This window comes from Bufo gargarizans, chromosome 3 (assembly GCF_014858855.1).
Source record: "Bufo gargarizans isolate SCDJY-AF-19 chromosome 3, ASM1485885v1, whole genome shotgun sequence".
NCBI lineage: Eukaryota > Metazoa > Chordata > Amphibia > Anura > Bufonidae > Bufo > Bufo gargarizans.
In genome coordinates this window covers 525864881-525877758 of record NC_058082.1, presented here as the reverse complement: position 1 = coordinate 525877758, position 12878 = coordinate 525864881, and positions in this window count along the sequence as shown.

Genomic DNA, 12878 nt, shown 5'->3' with positions numbered 1-12878 from the left:
GTACTCGACGACATCCTAGAGAAAGCCACAAATAAGAAAAAGGGATTACCATCAGATCCCAGAAATTTTCATCAAAGACGAAATTTCAGCTCATCCACAAGGGGTAGACAGGATCAGAAAAAAAATAAGTTTTTCATCCAGATGGCAGACGGGTAGAGGAAGAGGCAAAGGTTTTCTCTTTAACCCAACAACTTCCTGCCAGAAATCTACAAATCAATGACGCCAGAAGCAGGTTGTGAGGAAGACTAAAGACATTTTTTCCAGCTTAGGAAAGAATTCCTGGGTCCCCTTTGGTATTAGACGTAATATCAGCAGGTCTAAAACTAGAGTTTTCTTCCCTACCTCTAGATATTTTCCAGATCACCAAAGAGCTGAAAACAGTTCAGTCTTTGCTCCTAGACCAGGAGATGATACTGCTTCAAAAAGAGGCCATTGTTCCAGTCCCTCCAGGAGAAGAGAGAACAGGTTTTTATTCTCCAGTGTTTCTAGTAAAAAAAAATAAAAAATTAAACGCCTCGTACAGAGCAATTATAGATCTAAAAGGCCTAAATCGTCATCCCCAGTACAAACATTTCAAAATGGAGATGATAAATTCTACGATAAACCTGCTAAAGAAGGATGCTTTCATGGCCACTCTGGATCTTACCAATGCATATTATCACATGAAGTGTTTCATTTCCAATTCCAGGTCCTTCCTTTTGGCCTCACATCTGCTCCGAGGGTCTTTTCAAAAATAATGGCAGAGGTCGTAGCAGATTTTCATTAAAAAGGGATACTGGTCATCCTCTATTTAGACAATTTTTTTTGTTTATGCAGAGTTGAAAGAGACACTAGAAGAACAATTAAGTATTGTACAGCAGGATCTAGAAAGACTAGGATGGATGATAAATCTTGAAAAATATAATCTTCGTCCAGAAAGAAAGAAGATATTTTTGGGCATGTTATTAGATTCAAATCTTATGGAAACTTTTCTTTCAACAGAAAAACTATCAAAAATCAACCAGGGAATTTCTCTATTCCACAGCAGGAGAAAAGTGACGATTTGAATGGTAATGAAGGTATTGGGTCTAATGTCTTCTTCAATTCCAGCTGTAAATTCAAACGTTCATGTTAAAGAATTGGGACAAAAGTATACCCTCATTAGAGAAGAACGTAAGAGTTCCCCAGTATGTAAAATACAGAAGGAATCTTTGCAGGGGAGTACCTTGGCGACAAACAAACACCATAACAATTACAACAGATGCCAGTAGAATCAGCTGGGGGGCTCATTCAGACCTGTCCATTGTACAGGGAACGTGGGAGAAAAATCTAAGTCTGTCTTCCTCCAATCTAAGAGAGTTATCTGCGGTTTAGGAGGCCATAAAAACACTTCAATCAGAAATAAAAGGAAGAGAGAGAAAATTTTTATCAGAGAACATCACGGTGGTCACTTATCTGAACAAACAGGGAGGTACAAAAAGTCCATCCTTGGCAAGAGTATCAGAAAAGATCTTCCGATGGGCAGAAAAAAAATATACTTTCAATCACAGCAGTCCATATAAAAGGAAAGGACAACACAGTTGCAGACTTTCTAAGCAGAGATGTCCTGAAAGAAGGAGAGTGGAGTCTGAATCTACAGGTTTTTCTTCAAATAACACAAAAATGTTTTTTTCCAGACCGGGACTGTTTGCAACACGACAAAACAGACAAACAGAAATATTTTGCTCCCTTTCCTAAAGAGATTGCCTATTCTTTGTCGATGCACTCACCCAGCCTTGGCCAAACGAGATCCTGTATGCGTTTCTTCCATTTGCATTAATTCCAAAGATCCTGCAAAATGTGTTACAAGAAAAACCCATGTTAATCCTAATAGCGCCTTACTGGCCAAGAAGGTCATGGTTTCCCCTACTCTTTAGGATGTCAGTAGGAGATTTCTGGATCCTACCGAATATTCCAGACCTTCTTCATCAGGACATAGTTTTACACCCCAGGTCAACGTAGCTTCAACTGGCAGCTAGAACCTGAGCGGGAATTGTTAAGAAGAAAAGGACTTTCAGAGGCGGTAATTTCTACAATACTATGCAGTCGAAAAGCTATTACATCAAAAAATTATAATAGAATCTGGGAAGATTTTTTTAAGTTTACAAAAGATAACACAGCTGGCCCCTTTATGGTTTCTAATAGTTGAGATTTTCTTCAGGCCGGTTTAAACAAAGGTTTAAAAGTCAGCACCATTAATGTCCAGATATCGGCCCTGAGTGTGTTTTTAGATACTAAACTGACAGGAGTAGATCTTGTGAAAGGGGCCCGGAGAAAGGAAACTATGGTCAGATCCACAGTTCCTCCATGGGATTTAAATCTGGTTTTATCTACTCTAATCGAGTCCCCCTTTGAGCCGTTACCTGAAATCTCCTTGAAATTGCTATAATTAAAAACAGTTTTTCTCGTGGCAATTACTACAGCTAGGAGATTTGGGGAGATACAGGCTTTTCATGTAGACCTCCATATCTAACTGTTAGAGATGATAGGATAGTGTTAAAACACTCCCTCTTTTTTGCCCAAGGTTGTCTCGAAATTCCACTGTTTTCTGTAAGTGTCTCTACCATCATTCGGATCCCCAACAGAAGCGTTTCCATAATCTGGATGTGAGGAGGTCGGTGTTGGCTTATCTTAAGGCAACGGAAGAATTTAGGAAGACAGATAGACTGTTCGTTCAGGAAAGGCGGCAAGCAAAACAACCATCCACAGATGGATCAGATCAACAATTTAGTTTTGTTATAATTTGAGAAAGGTCTCTCCTTCAGAAGGACTTAGAGCTCATTCAACGCGGTCAGCGGACGTCCCCCTGGAACAGATTTGCCAGGCAGCTATCTGGTCTTCACTTCCACTTTTTCAGACATTATCAGTTAGACGTGTTAAAAAATAAGGACTTATCCTTTTCTTGCAGAGTGATATCTGCTGTAGTCCCTCCCTAAATATTAATTTCTCTGTTATTCCCCCTGTCAATCGTGCCACTGTGGAGGCATTTGGAATGATTGCAATTACTTACCGGTAACTGGTTTTTCCTCTAGCCTCCACAGCGGCACAGAGAAATTCCCCCCACATTTATGTTATATTTTCGAGAGACTTTTTTTTTTCTCTGGTATTTTGTTTATTCTGTTGATTAATAGCTCAATAATACTATGTTGCATCCATTTCAGAGTTTCTCGGTTATTTACTGGAGCAGGTAAGGGGAGAGGCTATTTAAAGATCTCCACGTTGATTTATGTCCCTGGGGAGGCGGGGTAATCCCCCTGTCAATCGTGCCGCTGTGGAGGCTAGAGGAAAGTAATTGCAATCATTCAAAATCTTTGCGAATTCTCGAAATGACGATATTGACAATAAAACAATTAGAATATTTGCGATCAACATTACACTTTAGATAGTTCTAATTATTATGGTACATGTAATCAATAGAACCAGCTTTTCTAGTTCATCTTGAAGACTTGTGTCTGATCAAAGTAAATCTTAAAAAATCTGTGAAGAACAGAAGACAGTGCATTATGGTGTACATAAAAGTGAGGGTACCCATAGCAAAAAATAGGCCCTCTTTTATAATGCTGGCCATTTCCACCCAGAACAGAAGAATTTTCCCCTCTATACCATTTTCCATTTCCCATCCAATTGTTTGCTAATAACACAGTTTTTGTGGAGTGCGAAGCTTCTTTCTCCAAAGATCCAATGGGTAAGAAAAGAAATGAATTGCAAAACCAGACAATAATATTACTGGTCATTTACTCACCAATCTCTAGTTTATATTGCCATGCTTTTGTCAAACTATACACTGACCACCTGCCTTATCAACTTTATACAACCCCAATTCCCCAAAAGTTGGGACACTGTGCAAAATGTAAATACATGTAAATAATTAGATAAATAAGTAGAATGTAATTATTTGCAGATCTCATAAACCCATATTATGTTCACAATAAATCAGAACACATATCAGATGTTGAAAGTGAGACATTTTGGAACTGGGCCATGTCCACTATTCTGTAAATGTCTAGATAATGAGATCAATTGCTGGAATTTTGGGTTGGGGTTGTACATAAGGCAGTTTTTAAAGCATTTCATGAAATATCAGAGTTTCTTTCTGACTGGACAAAAGCGCCTTTGGTATACTTCTAAACTTAGCAACATTTCACAGACCATTGTGTATGTTACATGAGCTATTCTATGTGTGTACATTTTATGGTTATTCCAATCGAGCTTGTACATCAGTTAAAATTAACTACTTTCATTTACGCATCCATTTCATGCACATAATTCTTTAAATGACAATTTATGGGATGGTCCTTTGCCTAATGATGGATATTAATAGCCCATTAACTGCCATTCCACGAGAACAGATTTGACTCAAGTTAAATTCCTTTGTCAGGAAATGGCTATAAAAATGTATTTTTACCTTTAAATCTCTCTGTATTGTATTTTGCTTTATTTTTAAGTATATAGTACTAATTATAGATTACAGTATTTTATTTTTAGAAATTGCTGTATGAAAGGATCACATCTGTGTGAACACCTACATATTCACACATGGCACTTACATATTAGAAAAGTATTTTCTTTATTGTTAATAGTGCAATTATTTTACAATTAGATTCAAGGTTGATATACCCCACAGTGCGGGGAATGTATACATGCTTTGACTTGTCTTGAAAAATTTTATATATTGTATATTTCTAATCCTCAACAATTTAGCTGCATGCTGTATATTGGAAGTCTCTTGTAGATAGTAAATGGTTGACACTGCCATCCTTGAAATATAAAAAAGTAGAACCAGCACTCCTCGATCTTGTGGAGTGGACGGTGGTGCGCAGCTTAAATAAATATATGCCTGAGGATGTGCAGTATGCGTGAAATGGCTGTTTGCCTGTGACCTGTGCTGTACCCACATCCGAGATTATTTTATGGATGATGTTGGCAATAAGGCTGCTTAGAAAGTGGTGAGCGTTGCTTATTTTTTCTAATTTGAAGATTGCATGCTGTATATTATGTTAATGCTTTTTAAACAAAAAAATACGTACACTTACCGCATCCATTTAATTGCGAAGGTGCTGGTGCAGCCATCTTGATTGAAGAAACCACGTCACATGTCAGCGAGCAAGAGAATTGGCACGTTTTCTTCAATCAAGATGGCTACGATGGCCTTTCCACAATCAAATAGATTTGTTATCACAAAGTGCCAGGAAATTCGGATTTATGGCGAATCAAATGTTTCTTGAAATCCTGATCAAATTCCACTTCATTATTTTCAATTCGCTAAACACTAGTCCTGATGGTTTAAGTAGAAGAAACAATGAAAAGTTAAGGGTGTTACTTACCTTTGTGGTTATGTTATGTAAAGAATTTTGCTCCAGCTGACATCTGTTACTTCACCCACACTCCTAGGTGCACGGAAAACCAGGAGTGGACCATGTAAATATTCAAGATAAAGCAATCCAGCAATCTAGGTTCTTGATAAAATCCATAAGCTTATAATATTGAAAAGATAAGATGACACCATGTATCATAATACTGCACTCCTGCCTATGCATATTGAACTTTGTGGTTCTTAATCAAGACCCCAAAGAATTTTGAGGTCTCCACAATTTGAAAAAGTATGTAACTTTTGGGGTGGACAGAGGTCTAGATTTTGGGATCCTCCTGATTATTGTCTTGTTATTATCATGAATCTCAGTGAAAGTATACAATAAGAGAAGTTAATAGATAATATTTCAAATATTTTGTCCCAGAGGACCTCAACATGCTTCTAACACATTCAGCTATGGCACACAAGAAGTTAAAGATGTTGTCTCATGAATAGAGTTGAGCGGACACCTGGATGTTTGGGTTCAACAGGTTTGGCCGAACTTCACAAAAAAGTTTGAGTTCGGGACCTGAACGTGACCCCGAACACGAACCCCATTGAATTCAATGGGGACCCGAACTTTTGAGCACTAAAATGGCTCTAAAAATGTCATGGAAAGGGCTAGAGGGCGACAAATGGCAGCAAAATGTGGTTAAGAGCATGGCAAGTGGTCTGCAAACAAATGTAGATAGGGAAATGACTTAAAATAACATAAAATATGTAAAAATAAAAAAAATATATAATCTTGATCTAGGAGGAGAAGGTCCATATGGAGTAGAAGGTTGAGGAGGCGGTGGATGTGGCAGTGTAGGTGGAAGCAGCGGTGGAGGAGGAGGTAGCTAACACTGTTTTTTGTTTTTGTTTTTTGCTTTATTTGAATTTTATTTTTTGTGTTGCTAGACCCCAAAATATTGGGAAATATAACCCGTGATAACCCCCTCCAGCCGTGCTAAACAAACGTTCAGACAATAAACTAGCTGCAGTGCAGGCCAGCACCTCCAAGGCATAAAGGGCAAGCTCACGCCATGTGCCCAATTTGGAGACCCAGAAGTTGAAGGGGGCAGACCCATCAGTCAGTACATGTAGGCGTTTGCACACAGACTGCTGTCCCTGTGACATTCACAATCCAATTGGATATCTTCTCTATCATGTTTCCAGGCCTGAGAGGGAGCCTGAGAAAGGGATACCACATCCAAGGGAGGTCAATGGATGAAATTAAATGAGATCGAGTGGAAATGTGGGACAATTTATTGAAGCAGAAGCTTCCAAGTAAAGGAGGGGGCGCGCGGCAATTACCCACTCCTGACTCGGGGAGATAGTAACAATAAATAACAATAGAGGACTTTTAAGATGCCCTGTTATTGGAATGATTAATACAAAATTACAGGGAATGTCATTGGGGTATTTTAGATTTGGAAACGTTAGACAGGAGAGGCCCTGCTGCCGCTTTGTTGAATCTAGATAACTTCTGCTTGATCACACGTACCCGTGACATCCATAAACCAATTGGATATCTTCTCTATCAATTTTCGATGTTCTTTTCTGCGCCTACCATGGTGATAACGGGTAACGGGGAATCAGGGTTCCATGCCGGAGAGGGAGCTTGAGAAAGGGATACCACATCCCCAGAAACCCACAGCAGTAGGCATCTGTGTTTTGTCATCATCAGAGATTTGCTGCGGTGGTCTTCCCATGTCCTTATCCTGAAACATAAGTAGTTCAACATCAGTACACTCAATCTCTTCCACTTTTGGCGCAGGGCTATGTGGATGACCCATGGAAACCCTGCTAGAAGAGTCATCAAAAAGCATAACAGACTGCTGCATGACTTGGGGCTCAGACTGCTTGGCTGATTTGCAAGGGGGTGAAGTGAAAGACTGATGGCCATGGGCTGCAGGTGCCAACTCTGATCTTTCAGCAGGAGACTGGGTGGGAGACAATGTGAAGGAACTGTAGGTACTGTCAGCCATCCAATCTACTATCGTCTGCACTTGTTCTGACCTCACCATTCGTAGAGCCGCATTCGGCCCTACCAAATAACGCTGAAGGTTCTGTTGCCTACTCACACCTGAGGAAGGTGTTTCACTTGTGCATGTAGCTGGCACAGATCTACCACGACCTCTCCCTGCAACAGGAGCTCTACCAGCAGAACCAGAATATAACTGCAGTATTTAAAGCGTGTATTTGACTGTCACAAATGTAGGAAAGGCCCCAAATTTAATGATTGCACAAAATGGGTGTTTTCTTTTTTTAAACCAGAATATAACAGCAGTATCTAACGCTTGCATTTGACTGTCACAAATGCAGCAAAGGCCTCAAATGTAGGGTCTCACAAAAATGATATATTTTTTTTTAAACCCAGAATATAACTGCAGTATTTACAGCTTGTATTTGACTATCACAAATTCAGCAAAGGACCCAAAATGTATTATCTTGCAAAAAAATTAGTTTTTATAAACCCTGAATATAACTGCAGTATTTAAACCTAGCATTTGACTGTCACAAATGCAGCAAAGGCCCCAAATGTTGGGTCTTGCAAAAAATGGGTGTTTTTTTTAAACCCAGAATATAACTGCAGTATTTACAGCCTGTATTTGACTGTCACGATTTAAGCAAAGGACCCAAAATCTATTATCTTGCAAAAATATATATATATATTTTTTTTAATCCCTGAATATAACCACAGTATTTAAAGCTTGTATTTGACTGTCACAAATGCACATATGCTTTGCTGATGCACTGAACTTGCACAAAATGGCTGCCAAATCCCACCTAACTAACAGACATCTAAAAGTTCTTTTTCTGTGTCACTGGGCTCAGGGCAGTGTAAAAAAATGGTGCACTGCAACCACAAAACAAAATCGCTGTAGATCGCTGAGTTAACAAGCACTTCTGATAACAGATTATTTCCTATTCTCTCCCTCACAGCAGCAGCATCCTATCCCTACACTAGTAAGAGCAGAGTGACATGCAGCGCTACGTGACTCCAGCTTATATAGAGGCTGGGTCACATGCTGCACTGGCCTATCACAGCCATGCCATTAGTAGGCATGGCTGTGATGGCTTCTAAGGGCACAGAGTTAAACACTTGTTAATTGGCTGGTCAGCCTTTCAAAAAGCGCCTAAAATAGCCAAACACCGAACCCAATTTTTTTCTGAAAAGTTCGGGTTCGGGTCTGAGGGTCCAAAAATTCTAAAGTTCGGTACAAACCCGAGATAAACGTTTGTTGATTGGCTGCTCTGCAGCCTTTCAAAAAGCGCCATTAACTCGCCGAACACCGAAAATCCTAAAGTTTGGTACAAACCTCTACGGTTCAGGTTCGCTCAACCCTAATTACGAATATAGCGCTATATTCTACATATTTGACAATTCCACCAAGCCAACCCAATAGGAAAGTTGCTTAATGTCCTTACGCGATTCGATTAACGCGCATATTTATTTGCCAATTTTTGGGATAAGATAAACTATATTAAATAATGAGGAATATTCTAATTCAGTACTGACTAACATATTTTACCCTTCTCACATAGGTCCACAAATAATGGTCCATTACCGGCCTGCTTTTTGTTTGTGGGCTAATGTGAGAAGGATAAAATATCTTAGTCAGTACTGAATTAAAATATTCTTTAATATAGTTTATCTTATGGAAAAAATCTGCAATTAAATATGTGCATTAATCGAATCGCGTAAGTGCGTTAAGCAACTTTCCTATTGGGTTGGCTTGGCAGAATTGTCGAATATGTAGCGCTATATACGTAATTTAACGTAAGTTTTAAAAAATATTTAATAAATATATTTGCGAGAAAAATTTGCTATTCAAATATTCGTGCTCAGCACTACTTATTAGCTGTTGTGTTTTGAGAAAGTGAGAAAATTAAAGCCCTTTTTGGTGTGTATTAGTGGCAAAAAAAACTTTATTTGCCATTCACAACCGCAGTCATATATTCTAAAGCCTTTTTTGGCATGTATTAGTGGGGAAAAATAAAAAGGGCTTATTAGCAATTGTGTGCTGAAGTGAAAAATATAAGAGCCCTTTTTGGCGTGTATTAGTGGCAAAAAAAATATATATTATAAAGTTATATGTTCTATATCCTTTTTTTGTGTGTATTAATGGGGGAAAAGAAAAAGGCCTTATTAGCCGTTGAGTGGTGAAGTGAGAAAATTACAGCCCTTTTTGGCATATATTAATTTCCTTTTTATTCACTTATTTGATCTAACAGTATGTCAGACAAATAAGTGACATGCCCTGCACAGTTGAGGGGCACAGGCCTAAATGTTTCTGGTGCAGGCACAGGTCGCAGAAGATTAAGGAGGCGTGGCAGCAGGGGTCACTTCGAGAGGCCTGAGCTCCCGTTGTCAGCTAGCGTTCGTGTCTTGACCAGCAACCCAGCTGTTTTTGAGTGACACCAGACACCCCCAGCCAAGAGTCAGTAGGTTTGTCAGACACAATCCTTAGTTGTCATGGCCTGGGAGCAGGCCCTGTGCCCTCACCTGTCCTCAACCTGCCTCTGTTCTTTTCTTATAATAAGCTTATAATATTGAAAAGATAAGATGACACCATGTATCATAATACTGCACTCCTGCCTATGCATATTGAACTTTGTGGTTCTTAATCAAGACCCCAAAGAATTTTGAGGTCTCCACAATTTGAAAAAGTATGTAACTTTTGGGGTGGACAGAGGTCTAGATTTTGGGATCCTCCTGATTATTGTCTTGTTATTATCATGAATCTCAGTGAAAGTATACAATAAGAGAAGTTAATAGATAATATTTCAAATATTTTGTCCCAGAGGACCTCAACATGCTTCTAACACATTCAGCTATGGCACACAAGAAGTTAAAGATGTTGTCTCATGAATAGAGTTGAGCGGACACCTGGATGTTTGGGTTCAACAGGTTTGGCCGAACTTCACAAAAAAGTTTGAGTTCGGGACCTGAACGTGACCCCGAACACGAACCCCATTGAATTCAATGGGGACCCGAACTTTTGAGCACTAAAATGGCTCTAAAAATGTCATGGAAAGGGCTAGAGGGCGACAAATGGCAGCAAAATGTGGTTAAGAGCATGGCAAGTGGTCTGCAAACAAATGTAGATAGGGAAATGACTTAAAATAACATAAAATATGTAAAAATAAAAAAAATATATAATCTTGATCTAGGAGGAGAAGGTCCATATGGAGTAGAAGGTTGATGAGGCGGTGGATGTGGCAGTGTAGGTGGAAGCAGCGGTGGAGGAGGAGGTAGCCAACACTGTTTTTTGCTTTATTTGAATTTTATTTTTTGTGTTGCTAGACCCCAAAATATTGGGAAATATAACCCGTGATAACCCCCTCCAGCCGTGCTAAACAAACGTTCAGACAATAAACTAGCTGCAGTGCAGGCCAGCACCTCCAAGGCATAAAGGGCAAGCTCACGCCATGTGCCCAATTTGGAGACCCAGAAGTTGAAGGGGGCAGACCCATCAGTCAGTACATGTAGGCGTTTGCACACAGACTGCTGTCCCTGTGACATTCACAATCCAATTGGATATCTTCTCTATCATGTTTCCAGGCCTGAGAGGGAGCCTGAGAAAGGGATACCACATCCAAGGGAGGTCAATGGATGAAATTAAATGAGATCGAGTGGAAATGTGGGACAATTTATTGAAGCAGAAGCTTCCAAGTAAAGGAGGGGGCGCGCGGCAATTACCCACTCCTGACTCGGGGAGATAGTAACAATAAATAACAATAGAGGACTCTTAAGATGCCCTGTTATTGGAATGATTAATACAAAATTACAGGGAATGTCATTGGGGTATTTTAGATTTGGAAACGTTAGACAGGAGAGGCCCTGCTGCCGCTTTGTTGAATCTAGATAACTTCTGCTTGATCACACGTACCCGTGACATCCATAAACCAATTGGATATCTTCTCTATCAATTTTCGATGTTCTTTTCTGCGCCTACCATGGTGATCACGGGTAACGGGGAATCAGGGTTCCATGCCGGAGAGGGAGCTTGAGAAAGGGATACCACATCCCCAGAAACCCACAGCAGTAGGCATCTGTGTTTTGTCATCATCAGAGATTTGCTGCGGTGGTCTTCCCATGTCCTTATCCTGAAACATAAGTAGTTCAACATCAGTACACTCAATCTCTTCCACTTTTGGCGCAGGGCTATGTGGATGACCCATGGAAACCCTGCTAGAAGAGTCATCAAAAAGCATAACAGACTGCTGCATGACTTGGGGCTCAGACTGCTTGGCTGATTTGCAAGAAGGTGAAGTGAAAGACTGATGGCCATGGGCTGCAGGTGCCAACTCTGATCTTTCAGCAGGAGACTGGGTGGGAGACAATGTGAAGGAACTGTAGGTACTGTCAGCCATCCAATCTACTATCGTCTGCACTTGTTCTGACCTCACCATTCGTAGAGCCGCATTCGGCCCTACCAAATAACGCTGAAGGTTCTGTTGCCTACTCACACCTGAGGAAGGTGTTTCACTTGTGCATGTAGCTGGCACAGATCTACCACGACCTCTCCCTGCAACAGGAGCTCTACCAGCAGAACCAGAATATAACTGCAGTATTTAAAGCGTGTATTTGACTGTCACAAATGTAGGAAAGGCCCCAAATTTAATGATTGCACAAAATGGGTGTTTTCTTTTTTTAAACCAGAATATAACAGCAGTATCTAACGCTTGCATTTGACTGTCACAAATGCAGCAAAGGCCTCAAATGTAGGGTCTCACAAAAATGATATATTTTTTTTTTAAACCCAGAATATAACTGCAGTATTTACAGCTTGTATTTGACTATCACAAATTCAGCAAAGGACCCAAAATGTATTATCTTGCAAAAAAATTAGTTTTTATAAACCCTGAATATAACTGCAGTATTTAAACCTAGCATTTGACTGTCACAAATGCAGCAAAGGCCCCAAATGTAGGGTCTTGCAAAAAAATGGGTGTTTTTTTTAAACCCAGAATATAACTGCAGTATTTACAGCCTGTATTTGACTGTCACGATTTAAGCAAAGGACCCAAAATCTATTATCTTGCAAAAATATATATATATATTTTTTTTTTAATCCCTGAATATAACCACAGTATTTAAAGCTTGTATTTGACTGTCACAAATGCACATATGCTTTGCTGATGCACTGAACTTGCACAAAATGGCTGCCAAATCCCACCTAACTAACAGACATCTAAAAGTTCTTTTTCTGTGTCACTGGGCTCAGGGCAGTGTAAAAAAATGGTGCACTGCAACCACAAAACAAAATCGCTGTAGATCGCTGAGTTAACAAGCACTTCTGATAACAGATTATTTCCTATTCTCTCCCTCACAGCAGCAGCATCCTATCCCTACACTAGTAAGAGCAGAGTGACATGCAGCGCTACGTGACTCCAGCTTATATAGAGGCTGGGTCACATGTTGCACTGGCCTATCACAGCCATGCCATTAGTAGGCATTGCTGTGATGGCTTCTAAGGGCACAGAGTTAAACACTTGTTAATTGGCTGGTCAGCCTTTC